Source organism: Halichoerus grypus, chromosome 6 (genome assembly GCF_964656455.1).
Source record: "Halichoerus grypus chromosome 6, mHalGry1.hap1.1, whole genome shotgun sequence".
NCBI classification, from domain to species: domain Eukaryota; kingdom Metazoa; phylum Chordata; class Mammalia; order Carnivora; family Phocidae; genus Halichoerus; species Halichoerus grypus.
Genome location: NC_135717.1, coordinates 4,409,669 through 4,418,114, shown reverse-complemented (window position 1 = coordinate 4,418,114; position 8,446 = coordinate 4,409,669). Strand labels below are relative to the sequence as shown.

Sequence of the window (8,446 nt, the reverse complement as noted above, 5' to 3'; positions counted from 1 at the left end):
CAACCACACAGAGAAAATAATTCTTACAAGAAACTTCTGAATGCAGAATTATGACTATATATCCTTAATGGGATGTGTTTAAGAACGAAGATCTGCAAGAAATAAACATCACTTATTTTTTGTTAATACTGGTGTTATTTTGGATCTAGTTTATGTATATTATAAGATAAGGCAAAAAGAAACTTAAAGTTACCAGGAGCCAAACTTCCTACTTTAAAAGATGACCATGAAAATGAAAGAATTTATGTAAAACTCTCCATAATAAGAAATATGAACTGAAAGTATCAGTCATTATTTTTAAAAAGTGTATGTATCTCTGAGCTCTGTCCACCAAGGGCCTGGAAGCAGGGGCAGCCCCCACAGATGAGCAGATCTGGTGCTAGCATTTCCCTCTCGAGGAACCAGGACTCCCTGGAGAAACAGCTGGTTCTAGGTCCGGGCCTGAGGTGTCCCGGGTGAGGCTGGGACCTCTTTTTTTGTTTTGTTTTTAAAGATTTTATTTATTTGACACAGAGAGAGAGACAGCGAGAGAGGGAACACAAGCAGGGGGAGTGAGAGAGAGAGAAGCAGGCTTCCTGCCAAGCAGGGAGCCTGATGTGGGGCTCGATCCCAGGACCCTGGAATCACGACCTGAGCTGAAGGCAGCCGCTTAACGACTGAGCCACCCAGGCGCCCCAGGCTGGGACCTCTTGTGTCAAAAAGCAAGGGAGTACTCAGATTAATGGGGATGTGTCAATGGTCCCAGAAGCTACCTTGCAGGGTTTCTCCCTGGCCAAATTTGAGGTACTTTGACGGTCCAACAGAACGACTGTAACTGATTCTACAACATTTGAATAAACAAAAATCTGTGTCCACATCAATACAGAGAAAGGGCTTGAGATTATTTCCACCGTTATAGGGGAATCTTACACAAGCTCCTTATTCTGTAATTAGAAGGAAAGCATTTTCACCCTGCCCTTTTAGTAAAAGCAGTTGTGAGAAGGCTGACTGTTCTAGAAAAGTGTCAGCTAATAAATGTAGGAATGATAGAATTTGAAAAATCACTAATTTGCAATCCCTGGGGCATCTAGGCAAAGACTGTCAATGGATGCCAGGATGAGTAGGTGCAAAGGAAACAGGGTATGTGTGCAGGGCCAGAGACCCTCCTACAGATACCTTCCTCACTGGCCCTGGGAAAGGTATGCCTTCACAATGGAATGATTAAGTGCCCCCTTTCACCAGTGATAAAACACAGCACCATCAGCAGTGGTGACATCGTGTGGCTCTTGCTGAGGTGCGGCGTGGGGTCCGCACATCGCACTGTGGCAGGCTCTTGCCAGAGTCCTTCATAGTACTGTTTAGCTTACAGAAAATACGAGAGAGAGAGAGAGCAGCTTCCGTGGAGAAAACAGAAATCCAGACTGTAGGGGCTTCCACCAAGACAACTGGCCTGGTCTCTTCAAAAGTCAGTGTCATTTTTTTTTTTTAAAGATTTTATTTATTTATTCATGAGAGACAGAGGCAGAGGGAGAAGCAGGCTCCCCGCAGAGCAGGGAGCCCAACGCAGGACTCGATCCCAGGACCCTGGGATCACAACCCGAGCCGAAGGCAGACGCTTAACCGACTGAGCCACCCAGGCAGGCCGGGGGCTCTTTCAATCCAGAGAGACTAACGAGAACTAACCCGATGCAGTGCGTGATCCTTGACTGGATCCAGAAACCATCCAGCTCAAAAAGACATCCACGCGGGTACTTTGGAGGCCTTTGGAGGGATTTAAACGTGGACTGGCATGGATAACGTTAGGGAATTAGAGTACTTCTCTTCAGTGTGGTAATGGTGGTTATGAACGTGAGTTTCTAGAACACCGTGCAGAACAGAGGCGAGCCGTCACGGCTGCAGCTGTGAAGTGGTTCAGGACAAGAATGTGTGTGTAATTAGATGAAGCAGAAAACAGGAAAAAACCGTCTGAGCAAATTCTGAGTGTGTGCTCGGCACACGGGTTCACTCTCTCTCTCGACAGTTCTGGCAGATGTTAAAGGTTCTGGAACAGCGCCTCACCACTTGGCTGTTCTCCCTGTGTTTTGGCACATACGATGCTTGTTGTCACTGATCTGCGTGTCAATAAAGAAGCCAAACGATGCCTTAAGGAAAGTGTGTGTCTTGGGCTGGGCTGGTTTAATGGACCCTGTTCATCGAGTGTGCGGAGGCTGGGGGGCAGCTGTCGGCAGGAGGTGGTGCTTGTCACACAGAGGCGGCGCCGTGTGTAGAAAACCCCTCTCTTTCCCGCTCCTGGTGGGATTCACGGGGCGCCTGCCGAGGCTCGGTGGAAGGAGCCCCACGTGAGGGCAGCAGGCTCCACAAGCCATGCCCCAGAGGCCGTGCCCTGCACCCGGCTCCCTGCCTCACCCAGCTCCCTTGAAGCAGGTTGGCACCTGCTGTCTGCCTCTTCCTTGTCAGAGGGCCTCCATGGGGCCTGTGTTTCCTCCCTCGTCAGAGGCTGTTTGGGGCCGGCAGTCTGACCAGACACCGAAGTATTCTGGGTGATCTGGGGGGAAGGTTTTGTCGTCGATAATCGGGAACAGAATGGCCTTTGTCCATCTGGATGTCCATTGATGGCATCTTGTGAGTCGGGGCTGGTAGGATGGTGAGCTGAGGAAGGGCGGGGCCAAGGGCAGGGAGCGCACAGAGTGGGAATTAACCAGCTCCGAAGCTGCTCCGTACTGGGAAGACCGAGGTCTTCAATGTCCCTTATAGTTTACGCCTGTTGGAGTTGAGATTTTTCTGTTACTTGGAGCTACGGGGCATCCTAATGGTGCAGAGGTGTATTTATATATTACAGAGGGGTGTGTGTACATATATGTGCACATACATGTGTGTATATATGTGATATTCTGTAATTCGGAAGTGTTAGATACAGGAATTTGGGAGCAAGAATGATTTTAAGAAAATGATTCAGTGACTGCTTTCTGCCCTGTAAATTTCCATGCCATGATGAAATAATGCTATTTCTTGTTTGAAAGAAACAGAGCACAGGAAATTTTTTTGCAACCCTGTTACATATTAAGTATTCTTTCTGTATGTGAAATGACCTTTAAAAATTGAATCATTCATTGATCTTTTTCCACTTTTTTCTCAACAAGATGTGGCTTAATGCATCTGATTTTTATTTTAATGAGTTGTTACTTGTCCTTACACCATTGAATTAAACTTTTTGTCCCTGACTTGAAATACCGTCTTTATCATAGATTAAATGATCATTTGCAGGGGCTTCACTTTTTGTCTGCTTAGCGCTCTTCCCCACATCCTTCCAGAAAGGGATGCTGCTTTTACGGAGCTGGCACGTTCCCTGGGGGCCAGTTCAGTTGTTCCTGGGATGGACACTTAATCCAGAGACCAATGAGAGTTGAGGGGAGTTCCTGCCAGGGCTTCTGGTAGATGTGGTGGACCAGCGGCTGGCTGGTTTGGATGGCAGAGCTGCCGGCAGCTTGGTTATCTTGGGTTTTCTCCAATTTGCAGTCAGTCCTGACTCACAGCTTGTAATTTATAATTGTGCTCAACAAGATCATGTTTTCATTGGTTTTTTTTTTTTTTTAAAGATTTTATGTATTTGAGAGAGCGAGCACAAGCAGGGGGAGAGGGAGAAGCAGACTCCCCACTGAGCAGGGACGCAGAACTCGACCCCAGGACCCTGAGATCATGACCTGAGCTGAAGGCAGACGCTCAACTGACTGAGCCACCCAGGCGCCCCTTCGTCGTTCTTTGTAATGTTTTTGCACATGCTGAAAAGCACGTCTCTCTCTGTTCTCTTTTTCAAATCTTTCTTGGCTTTTCCCACATTAGTTCTTCGAGACAGTCTCTGGCATGGACTCACCAGGCTCCTCTCCAAAGCCTTTGGGATTCTGGTTTTGTGTTTAGTCTCGACTGCCCACCAAGAGTGGTGCACTCTGGACCCAGCCGGCTGGGACCAATCCCGTGACCAATCCCGTGACCAGAGACGGAGGGACTCATGGACACAGATGTTCACTTTCCTGTGAGTGGGCCATACTTTCTTTGCGTATTTTATCATCATTCGTTGCAAACTGGACATTTTAAATATTATAACGTGGCAACTCTGGAAATCAGACTCCCCCCCCCCACCCCAGGGTTTGTGGGGGGTCTTTTGGTGGGTTCTTTTTATGTGTTTTAAACAGACTTTTCTGTTTCAGTAGGTGTGTAATCTTTGTCATGAGCAGCCACTGAGCTCTTTGTTCCATTAACTCAGGGATTAGGTGTGTTTTGCCAGGTTCTCCTTAAACATCTGGAGCTGAAAAAAGATTTTAAAAAGAGGTGGGGAGAAAAAGAGGAAAAACAACACCCCCAGTCTCTGCAGACCTTCTGTTCTTAGCCAAGCTGGTTCCCGTTCTGCCCTTCCACGTTGTTTCTGTGGAGCCTGGAGGCCCCTCCGAGGTGAGAGTGCACAGACTTCTCTAAGCCCGTGTGGGCACAGGTGATTTCCTGGCACGCATGGAATCTTCTAGAATCTCATTCCCACACATCTCTACTTTTTCAACCTCTTCCTTCCCAGGTGTCTCTCTGCCGCTCACCTTGACGGCCACGCCTTCCACAGCTGGCTCACAGCCAGCACCTGGCCTTTACGTGCTTGTGGCACAAGCCATCCGGGAAGCTGCGCAGGCCCGTGACGGATGTGAGTCTGGGACACGGGGAAGCCGTGTAGCCCTCCTCCAGACAGCGGTCCAGCAGGCGACACCCTCTCCGCAGCTGTTCGAGAACAAGGTCTGTAATTTGCGCCCCCCCCCCCGAGCCCCGGGACTTGCCTGGACTGCAGGCCGTCAGCATGTGGCAGCTGATCTGAGGTGGAGGGGATGGCAGGCAGGCAGGCAGGCAGGCAGGCAAAAGTCCCAGCTCTGTGGCTGCACAGGGCCGCCCTCAGCACGCCTCCCCTGCTGGTTGAGAGTTTGGGACTAGATTCTAGAGTTCTGCAGAGGCTGCCAGCTCACCAGTTGCTCCTACGGGGAGGACGGAGCCCTCCGTTCCCCTCCTCTGCCGCACCTTCCCATCAGTGCTGAGCACTTCCCTTTGACAAGTCAGTGTTCTGTGCTGTTTTCCTGAGCAGCCCTGGTTCCATCTGGTGAAGAATATTTAGAAATCAAGATCCGAGCACACATTTTTCTAAAGATAAAAATACTGCATTCTTTTGTAAGGAACTTAAAATTTGTAAACTGTGCTCCTATTTTTTGTTAGGTTTGCTGCAGATTCTGCTAGATCTCGTTACATTACAGAGGTTTTGAGTGGGCTGTCCTTACTCTTTCTTCCCATGACTTACTCCCTAGTCGTGTGTGTACCATGAGGTTTGGGAGGGACACATTCGTCACAGTTTAGAAGAAATGGCAGTGGTTCATTTCTTGTTGGCTAGTTCTGTGTCAGTGTCCGATCGGCTGCCAAGAAAGAAGAGCGCTCTCCCATACAATTCCCAACTAACAGGCGGTCCAGGGAGGTAGGGTAGCCCCGTTCCAGGCTGTGCTCCAGAGGGAAGGGTCCCCTTTATCCTGTTGCTTCTCCAGCCCCTAGAGAGGAGTCAGCAAGGCACAGCTCATGGGCCACATTTGGCGCCTGCCTCTTTTGTACGGCCTGTAAGCTGAGAATGAATGGGCTTTACATTTTTAAGTAGTTTTTTTAAAAGATCAAAATATTTTATAGCATGTGAAATTCTGTGAAATTGGAATTTGTGTCCCACGCATAAAGGTTTATCAGGAGAGGTGCTTTCATACTAGAGGGCGGGCTGAGTGGCCGTGGAGGCTGTGCCCACAAAGCCCGATGTGTTCCCAGCAGGCCCCTCCCAGGGCCCGTCGGCCAAGCCTGGCCCTCAAGTGTTATCCTTGTTCTCAGGGAAGGCGGCGGCTCAGCACCACGGTTCGGTCACAGCCGAGGGAGGGAGGAAGTCAGTGAGGGATAGTCCTCTTTTAGAATGACTCAGAAGACACGTTACCCCAGCACCCCGTGGACCTAACCGCAGCCTCCTGGCCATGGCTAGCTGAAGCTGGGACGTCAGAGCTGCAGTGGGGTGCCAGCTCAAACTGGACAGAAGGGGGGCTCGTACAGAAGGAAGGGGGGGGGCACCGGTGCGCGGACCAGCACAGGCTGTCCCACTCAGCAGGTTTACGGAGCCATGCACATCCTCCTGAGGGGGGAGGGTCATCCCTCGTCCCAGGAAGGACAGTTCAAAGTACAGTGACCGGGGCACCTGCTGGCTCAGTCAGTAAAGCATGCGCCTCTTGATCTCAGGATTGTGAGTTCAAGCCCCGTGCTGGGCCCAGAGCCTACTTAAAAAAATTTTTTTTTAATTAAAGTACAGAATGACCAACAAATGGACCAGCTACAATCATTTAACCATTTTACTGGAAGTTGGCTTGGGGTGAAGTTGCCAAAAAGGACACAGACATCATTTAGGCACCTGGGCTGTAAAACTCGGGCTAAAACTGAACAGCATAAAACACTGAGGATTTTTATTTCTCTGGTCCTTTAATTTTTGTGTTTTAATGTTTCTGGAGTCCTGGAGAACAGTGTTCATCATGCCACTCAGTTCAAAACATTTATTTTCAATACTGGTTTCTGCATGGAAACCATTCTTAACCTGATTCTTCATTCCAAACCCCGATTCCACGCTCTTCCCCTTCACAGCCATTCACACGCGTCCGTGTATGACCGGAAGCCCATTCCGCTGTAGCCTGTCAGGGGCGTGTGTGTGCTGTGTCACGTTAACGGATACAAATATTTAGTTACATGAAAGCTCATTCCTTTTTTTGAAATTCTTATTTATGTGTTATCAGATGTGCTACGTGCAGATCCGGTCTTTGCTCCTAACTGCCGGAGAGCAAGCACTCCACTGCTTCCTCTGCATCTACTCCCCTCTTCCTGCGACCTGGGCTATCCGCACATCGTGTGGACAGAATCGCCCTGTATACACATCCACGTGCGTACAGGATTTCTCTGGGACAGAAAAGCGTATCAGCAGTACGACTGCACAACAAGGCACACACGTGAATTTTAAAAGGTATTTCTGGGTCAGTTTAACACTTCTTTACCGATACTACACGGCACTGTCGTTTCTGCCCCTCTCACCAGCATAAGGGGTACTTTACTGGTTTAACATGTGTATTTCTAATGACAGATGATTCCAAGCACTGCCCTTTCTTGCTATTTTGCTGGGTATCTTCATGTATTCTAGTTATTGGTCTTTAAACAATTTTGCTTTATAGACTGGAGATTTTTCTGTACCTTTCCATTCGGCATCACAAAAGCCCCTTTTATAATTTCATGTTTTAATTCAGAGAAATTTTTAATTCATAATTTTTTTCCCACCCTGTCTTAAGAACCCCAGGATATGGGTATTATGTCTACTGTCTTCTGGCCTCAGTGTTTCGTTTTCACATGCATCCCTTTCTTCCTTCCTGGCATCTTGGGCGAACCGCTCCTGTTACCACACAGCCCACTGTCTGGGTCTCTGGCCGTGTCCATGCCTCGCCCCCTCTTTTGGAGTAACTGTTCCTGCTTCATACAACCAATATACTTTTTTTAAAGGATGTCTTGTAAGACAATTTTGAAATCTGGATTTTTACATCCCATTAAGTTTGCCAGTTGTGGAGACGTATGGTGTGCTCTTAGTAACTCCTATGTTTGTTTGTTTCCAGCGTGAATTTTCGCTTGGGTATCTGCAACTCCAGGACGATAACGGGTAGCAGCGTGGCTTCAGCAGACCTATGTATTACAGAAGAGAAAGCCCACCCCCAGCTAGGAGGAACCCCCTTCCTGATGGATCCTCTCCTCTCGGCATGTTACGTGATCACCAGAAGGATCTCCTCCATCCAGAAACGTGCCTACTTACTGTGAGGACTTGGCCGTGGAGCGAGAAGAGGCTGCTCCGGGCATGTGTGGTGTGTGCGGCCCTCACCTCAGCTGCATGGAGCTGGTGCACCTGCTTTCTGTTTCATGAAGGCACCGTGCCGGACAAGAATGTGCTTGGGACGCTGCAGTGGAGAGCAGGAGAGTGTAGGGGACTCCAATCCCAAAGCTCCCCAGCACCTGCCCCTCTAGTGTCTCTGGCTGCTCACACCTCCCCCAGGGGCCCCCCACTGCAGTTCCCTGGACCCGCAGACTGCTCTTACTTCTCCGGCAGCCCCAGAGTTGGAATCTGGGAACGAGTCAGCAGCCCAGGCTAGTTCATCAGTTTGGCAGGAATCATAGACTTTACATTCAGGGAAGGGAAAAGTAATTTATCTGTGAGGCAGCCATCTCTGTGATGAAAAGGAATTTGCTTGTTTTATTTGCAGGCATTCTATAAAGTGGGCAGTTATCTGGGCTGTAGTCGAGTGGCTTATCCAGCCTTCCCTGGGGAGCTTAACTGCACAGCACAGCCAGGCACACGGCCATGGAACAGAGAAGAGGGTGACTCTGGGGTCTCTGAGAGGAC

At 49.1% G+C, this 8,446-nt stretch overlaps 1 long non-coding RNA gene across 1 annotated transcript; it reads left to right on the top strand.

Annotated features, from left to right (window-relative positions):
• Positions 1-4,554: 4,554 nt before the first annotated feature.
• On the top strand, positions 4,555-7,782 carry LOC144382203 (uncharacterized). Its single transcript, XR_013448668.1, has 3 exons — positions 4,555-4,752; positions 6,807-7,030; positions 7,668-7,782. It is a non-coding gene; the product is annotated as an uncharacterized LOC144382203 (long non-coding RNA).
• The last annotated feature ends 664 nt before the right edge of the window (positions 7,783-8,446 follow it).